Genomic DNA, 8,635 nt, shown 5'->3' with positions numbered 1-8,635 from the left:
TAATAAAATGCACCCATTCTACATACTGTGAAATATAATGAAATGTACCCATTCTACATACTGTGAAATATAATAAAATGTACCCATTCTACATGCTGTGAAATATAATAAAATCCACCCATTCTACATACTGTGAAATATAATGAAATGCACCAATTCTACATACTGTGAAATATAATGAAATGTACCCATTCTACATACTGTGAAATATAATGAAATGCACCCATTATACATACTGTGAAATATAATGAAATGTACCCATTCTACATGCTGTGAAATATAATAAAATGCACCCATTCTACATACTGTGAAATATAATGAAATGCACCAATTCTACATACTGTGAAATATAATGAAATGTACCCATTCTACATACTGTGAAATATAATGAAATGCACCCATTCTACATACTGTGAAATATAATAAAATGTACCCATTCTACATACTGTGAAATATAATGAAATGCACCAATTCTACATACTGTGAAATATAATGAAATGCACCCATTACTGAAATTATGTAAAAACCAAGTCGTGCGTTTTTATAAACGTTGTGTATTTAAATCGACAATTGTTTTAAATAATGTTCTATCATTTAGTTTAACAGTTTGTACTGGAATACATTGGCTTTTACCATAGACATAATTATACAATTTACAATTACAATGTAGGCATTTAGCAGACGCTCTTAATCCAGAGCGACTTACATTAAGCAAGAACAAAAAGCATTTATCATGAAACATGCGTAAGCATGAAACTATACATACTATACTATGCTATACATATGTACTATGGCGTGCTAATAGCTATGACTACATACAATGCAATTATAGTGCTGTCTACATAACATGCTATAAGTCTGTATCAGATTCTATCTAAGTCTACAGAAATGCTATCTAAGGGGGTAGGGTAAGTGCTATGGGCCATGATGGAGTCTGAAAAGGTGGGTTTTCAGACTACGGCGGAAGATTGGGAGTGATGCTGCAGTTCTGACTGCAATGGGAAGTGCATTCCACAGTTTTGGAGCCAGAAGGGAGAAGAGTTTTGGACGTGTGGAGCGTTGTCCCGGCGTTTTTAGTGAGGGTACTTCCAGCTTCCCTGCGTTGGGAAGCTGGAAGTACCCATATATGGGTATACCCATAGACATTATGACTATACCCATAGACATATATATCTATCGCTATACAGGGAACCCCAGTAGCAAAGAGTTGATTGGGCAGCGGTGGCCGAACGGTTTGCAGAGCGGTCTTGATACCGGAAGGTCGCCAGTTCGAATCCCCGGACCGGCATGTTAAAATGACCACCACTGAAGTGTCCTTGAGCAAGGCATTGAACCCCTACCATGAAATGTTCTATGAGCAGGGTGTGGCTCCACTTCCCTGGGTAAACAAAGAACTTTGCTTTGAGGTTAAAAGAAAATATATTTTTTATTTTATTTTCACGACTTGTGAAATTCAATTCAATTTAATTCAGTTTAATTATAGTGTCAAATAACAACAAGTTGTCTCAAGACACTTTACAACCAACAAAGATCCACCCAGAGCAGCAATATTGCGACAATGGTAACGAAAAACTCCCCTTTAGGAAGAAACGTCAGGCAGAACCCGACTCTAGGGTGCGCGGCCATCTGCCTCCACCGTGTCGGGGGGGTAGAGGGAGAGAGATAGACAGAGAGAGATAGACAGGTGGGCTCCGTGGAGGGGTCTGGTCCACATCTGGTCGAGGTCGAGCTCTGTGAGGCCGGGTCCAGGTCACACTTCTGGTGGGCTCCATGAAGAGGCCTGATCCACGGTCACACTCGGCAGTCAGTTGGGGGTTAATATTAGAGGTCCACAGAACTGCGACGGGGAGGACGAAAAGAGACTCCGGGGAGAGATTGTTGGATTAGTGGCAGGCCTTACTGGAGCCTATATAGTGTATATTACAAGTACTGCTGGGAGACAGACCCACACAACAATGTACGACTATGATATCCAGCTAGACTTGGAGACAACTCTAGCTATAGGCTTTGTCGTAGAGAAAGGTTTTCAACCTAGTCTTGAATGTGCAGAGCGTGTCAGCCCCACGGACCGAAGCCGGGAGAAGGTTCCACAGCTGAGGTGCCTGGGACCTAAACGCCCTGCCTCCTGTAACTTTTGATATTTTTGGGACAGTAAGCATTTTTGCATACTGTAGACGCACTGGTGTTCTATTTGGTTTGTTGGGATCAATGAGATCTTTGAGATATTGTGGTGCCTGACCATTGAGAGCTTTATAGGTGAGGAGAAGAATTTTGAACTCTATTCTGTGTTTGACCGGGAGCCCGTGTAGGGAGGCCAGTGAAGGACTTCCCACTTCCCATTGCAGTCAGAACTGCAGCATCACTCCCAATCTTCCGCCGTAGCCTGAAAACCCACCTTTTCAGACTCCATCATGGCCCATAGCACTTACCCTAACCCCTTAGATAGCATTTCTGTTGGCTTAGATAGCATTTGACACAGACTTATAGCATGTTATGTAGACAGCACTATAATTGTATTGTATATTGTCATAGCACGCCATAGTACATATGTATAGCATAGTAGTAAATATGTATAGTTTATATGTATAGCCTAGGGTATGTATAGTTTCATTATATAGATATTCCACTGTTACTTTCTTAGCTTACGCATGTTTCATGATATTGATAAATGCTTTTATGTGATGTATTCCCATGCTTTTGTTCTTGCTTAAATGTAAGTCGCTCTGGATTAAGAGCGTCTGCTAAATGCCTAAATTGTAAATTGTAAATTGTAAGGAGTGATATGGTCTCTTCTTCTGGTACCTGTCAGCACACGCGCCGCAGCAATTAAATGAAAAGCAGGGGTATTTCTGAGGGGTGCTAGCCCCCTCAGAGGTATTTCTGAGGGGTGCTAGCCCCTCTGAGGTATTCAGAGGTATTTCTGAGGGGTGCTAGCCCCTCTGAGGGGTGCTAGCCCCTGTCGTATCTGGACTCGATAATTCTGTACTATAGCATGCTATAATCAACTCTAAGTTGATTGTCTAGTCTGTCTGTCTGCAAGTTTGAAAGCAATCACTCAGTCAAGTACTCTGCATTGTTCATTACTCCTTTGAAGCTTCTCTCAGGTGTGAATCAAAACACACGTAGCAGCCATCTGCTATTCCTATGCACGTTGTTGATCTTTATGTTAAATCCCAACCCCTCCCAGAACTCAACTGTTTGATGTAAACTATATATATGTCTGTAAATACAATGTTGAGTGAGTCTTGTTGGGGGCAGTGTGACCGTACGGTCATGTGCCCTGGGCTCCGCGGCTCAACTCAAGGGCCGCGGAAAGCCCTCTGTCTTTGTCTGACTTACTGCAAATAAATACATCGATGGATATTCAGCTCATCTCTCTGCCTGCGTGATTTTCCTCATCCGACCGTCTAAGAGTTTACCGTCTATACTCTTCGTTACTTTGTCTATTTTAGTCCAGTTTAGATGAGTGTACTTGTTGAATTTACACGACAAGTTGGAGCCTGAAAAAACTGCTTTTGGGATGGTTTTCCATTCCAGGTAAAACGAACCGTGGACCACTGGACAATTTGGACGATTTGGCGTTGAGTTGAATTTTATTTTTTCGGCGAACGGCGGTCGGCGGAACAAAGAGATGCGGGGACCAACAGCACGTGCGGTGCTCTCCGACATGGACGGCGACGTAGCGAAGGGAGCGGCTCTCCAGACACGCCATGCAGCAGCGGGAGAAAGCGCCTCTACAGCGCAACGACGGGCGACCTGCGGATCTCCACAAATCGGCGGGAAGCGGCGGCGATCCGACCGGGGAAGGCGACACTACAAGCGGCGGGCGGATGCGTCTCTTCACGGCAAGCAAGCAACGGCGAGGAGGGAGGCGTTCTACAAGGGCCCTTCAACGAGTGAGTCTTCCACCGAGGGGGGTCTCCGACCAAGCGGCGGTCGAGAGCTTTCATGACGGCATGCGGCGAGAGGACGGCACGGCGCGATTCATCTCATCAGCGATCGCGAGCGGAGAAAACGTTTTTCATTCATTCTTCATTCTTCAAACAGCAGATCTGCAAGCTCACGTGTTGCGTTTTGATCGATCCGTAGCTGCACGAGCGTACATATTTTTCTTTCCAGTCATTATGTGATATTTCATATTCATAGTGTCTGGAAGGGGGGAGTGTGACTGTGTGTTGGACGGGGACAAGAAAGGACAATGGACACGTGAGTGGCAGTGCGCGGACAAAACATTGCAACAAGGTTTCTTCATAACATGATGCAGTTCTCAGTTTGACCACGAATGCCTTCAGGTACGTCACATAGAAGGGAGGAATTATATTTGAGAGGATTTAAAATACAGTATGGACAGTTTCTGTGTCGGAAATGTGGGCTAGAGTAGTCAAAGTGAAAATAGTGGTCAAAATAGGTTAGTCTATTACTTCACTGTAGTAATACGTGTGGGACTAAAAGTAATTTTGATGAAAAAGTAGCATTGGTATTGGTTTATCGCTTCATCTTGGAGCAGTGACGGTTTTTTAATGTAGATTGACTTTTTCTCAAATGAATAATAGATATTAAACAAAGTTAAGAGACAATGTTTTGCGACACCAAAAGAGTTCATTTATAACAGATGGAAGAGATTCAACAGTCCTATCTGTATTCAAAACGTTTGTGTAATGTAAGTTTATTCAACATATAATGTAGGCATGTGTTGATATGTGTTTTGTCGAAGTTTAAATTAGTTAAAAAAGTTGATTAAAGAGCCTATGGGTCTTGGAAATGATTAAATAATGTTTAGCTCGATTGAAACAATTGTATGTGGCTGTGTCAGGCGGACGATAGTGGCCCTATCAATACGCGTCAGTACGTAATTCGTCTTGGTATTAATAGAGCTAATTATGGTTTTCTCGTATGAAATTTAGTGTGCGAATATAGTCAACTATGAAAAGGCAGTTAGTTGCCAGCGATGTGCGAGATTTTGCTGTTAATATCGAGATAACTTGGACCTTTGGACGTGAGTGAGTAAACAGTAGTAGCATAGGTCGATTCGTCATTTACCCAGGCCCTTAAAGGTGGGTACTGGGATAATGTAATTGCAGCGTGCTGTCATCAAGATCAAACTTTTGAAGGGAAATAGTTTCAAAATATAAATGGATTATTGAGCGTGTCTGAAAAAGCTTGTGTGTTTAAAACTGAAACACAGGGTAAGACAAAGTTGTGGTGTGTTTAAATGTCAGTTAATTGTGAAGTGCAAATGTAAATTTTCATATATGCATGATGCCTGGAATTATTTTTTGGGAACTTTTAAAGTGGAACGTTCTGTTGTTTCTTTCCTAATGTTTAGTATAGTACATGTGATTGGGTCAAGGGGGGTGTAATAGAATTATTGTTCCATATTTTTATGTGACCATCATCATGGTAATGGTCAAGGGGGGAATGTCGTATCTGGACTCGATAATTCTGTACTATAGCATGCTATAATCAACTCTAAGTTGATTGTCTAGTCTGTCTGTCTGCAAGTTTGAAAGCAATCACTCAGTCAAGTACTCTGCATTGTTCATTACTCCTTTGAAGCTTCTCTCAGGTGTGAATCAAAACACACGTAGCAGCCATCTGCTATTCCTATGCACGTTGTTGATCTTTATGTTAAATCCCAACCCCTCCCAGAACTCAACTGTTTGATGTAAACTATATATATGTCTGTAAATACAATGTTGAGTGAGTCTTGTTGGGGGCAGTGTGACCGTACGGTCATGTGCCCTGGGCTCCGCGGCTCAACTCAAGGGCCGCGGAAAGCCCTCTGTCTTTGTCTGACTTACTGCAAATAAATACATCGATGGATATTCAGCTCATCTCTCTGCCTGCGTGATTTTCCTCATCCGACCGTCTAAGAGTTTACCGTCTATACTCTTCGTTACTTTGTCTATTTTAGTCCAGTTTAGATGAGTGTACTTGTTGAATTTACACGACAAGTTATTCAGAGGTATTTCTGAGGGGTGCTAGCCCCTCAGAAATACCAGATATCTGCTTTACATAGGACCCCACTTTGAGAACCAATGGCCTAGCAGAAAATCCAAGCTGACTGCTGGGAATTAAAAGAAAGAAATGAAAAGTCATGTATAATGTTGTTGTGGAAAGGAAATGTTCTTTAATAATATAATGGGGGAAGTGCAGGACACAGAACATTCATACAAAATGACAACTTAATTGATCATTTAATAACACTGATGTAAACATTTAAGTTTCAAAATATTCCTCAACAAATGGACCCCAACCAACGTGAGGCCCTTTGAGCACCTTTTGTACACAGTAACAGTTTTAAATGTTTAAAAAATTTGAATAAATACACAATTCTCGTGTCCAATATTATGTTTACAAAATGTAATTGTAATATTAGGCATCAGTTTTCTAGATACTATAAAAATGCAACATTAAGATATAAATAAATACAGTGATTTTGCACCATAAACATTTTTAAAACAAACATCTAAATATAAGGAAAGCCTGAGTTTCAATGTGTTTCCTAAACAGAAATCCTTTTCAACAGTTCATCCATTGTTGAGATTTAAAATAGAACTCACAGCGTAAGAATATTAAAAAAGGGCTTAATACTGAAAATAGACGATCTACAAGCTCACACAACGCTGTGAGTTCTGACCTGAGACCACGTAGCAAGTTTAAAATAAACCCTGATGCTAGGACACTGTAGAGCTATATAGACCCTGATGCTAGGACACTGTAGAGCTATATAGACCCTGATGCTAGGACACTGTAGAGCTATATAGACCCTGATGCTAGGACACTGTAGAGCTATATAGACCCTGATGCTAGGACACTGTAGAGCTATATAGACCCTGATGCTAGGACACTGTAGAGCTATATAGACCCTGATGCTAGGACACTGTAGAGCTATATAGACCCTGATCCTAGGACACTGTAGAGCTATAGACCCTGATGCTAGGACATTGTAGAGCTATATAAACCCTGATGCTAGGACACTGTAGAGCTATATAGACCCTGATGCTAGGACACTGTAGAGCTATATAGACCCTGATGCTAGGACACTGTAGAGCTATAGACCCTGATCCTAGGACACTGTAGAGCTATAAACCCTGATGCTAGGACACTGTAGAGCTATAAACCCTGATCCTAGGACACTGTAGAGCTCAATATAGTCAGCAGGCTTCTTTTAGACCTGAGGACGATTCTACAAATGCCTTTTAAATCCTGACAGTTTTCTGAAAAACCTTGCGTTTGTCAGTCGTTCTCAAACATTTTCATGTCAAGGACCCCCAAAAATATATGTAATTGGCCGCCGACCCCCAACTGAAAATATGTAGTTCCAGGGACCACCCTCAGAAGCAAAGATTTGAGTTAAAAACGTTCTCTCTGAAAGAATATATATTCAAAGATTTGCGCTACATTTTCACGATTTAAAAAAAAGTTGCAGACCTACGAGCTTGTAGATCTGTACGAAAGAATGCACACCAAAAGGCCCAGAATGGTTTAATCTAAACTAAAGTAAACGAAATTTGGTATATGGTTTTTTTTATTGGCATAAATAAAGTACACATTTATCCAAAGAGTAAGAAAATAAACACAAGACGTTGAGCTCTGTAAAGCGCTCTGTGTAAAGCGCTCTGTGCATAGAAAAGAGCAATACAAATGCAATCCATTATAAAAGGTGATCCACAGTGGGTTAGGTTAGGTTTAGGGTTAGGGTTAGCTGTTGTACTATTACAAAAAACAATCTAAAACTAGAACTGCACTCTTTCGAGTGCATACTTGCTTGTTGCACACTAGTAGGCCATAAATGGCCTACTAGTGCGCAAGCAGAGTGCGCAAGTACTGTCGACCGCTACAAACTGTCAAATCTCAGTTTCTCTGTGAAGGAACGTTTGAAATGTTGAATTATTAGGTTTAGCTATTTTCTACCTACCTATACTTTATGCATGTAAAAAGTAGTATTATGAAGTATGGTACAAGTTTCTATCTATAAAAGAAATACAGTTTTATTGATTTAGAATTATTCTGGATCCCTTTTTAGTTTCTCAAAGAAAAATAAATCATCGGTATCCGATGAAAAGAAAAGGTATATAAACTGAAATAAAATATGTTATCACGTATACAGTATAATTATTTAATTATTTATTTTAAATTGTCAATTGCTTTAAATGTACTTAATCTTGGACTATAGTGATATTAATACTAAATGCCTCTGTGTATATGTATATGAAATTTGTAAGTTGATTAGCGGTATACTGTGGTTACTTTGCGCCACTTTTGTTGCGTATGCACCGTCCCAGCATATGACGTCAGGGTATAACTGGTATAACTAGCTCTCAATGATGACGTAATAAAGATGTGGATTAAAGGACTCAATGCCAGAGTGTAATTGGTTTTCGATGGTGACGTAATGACGATATGTTTTAGTGTTGGGAGGATTAAAGGTAATGCTCCTGTGTATACATGTATGTAATCTGACACCACTGCCGTATCAGGCACAAGTAGTCATTACGTCATTTGCTGGCACGGCGCATACACATCAAACAGCGACCTGGACGCAAACTATTACTTGTGCGATCTGCTTGTAATAAAGTGAACAGAGATGTCCTAACTCTCCTGCATGCGTGACATCTGGTCGTCCCAGCTT

Source organism: Protomyctophum parallelum (genome assembly GCF_964188405.1).
Source record: "Protomyctophum parallelum genome assembly, chromosome: 18".
Lineage (NCBI taxonomy): Eukaryota > Metazoa > Chordata > Actinopteri > Myctophiformes > Myctophidae > Protomyctophum > Protomyctophum parallelum.
This window is presented reverse-complemented; position numbering follows the sequence as displayed.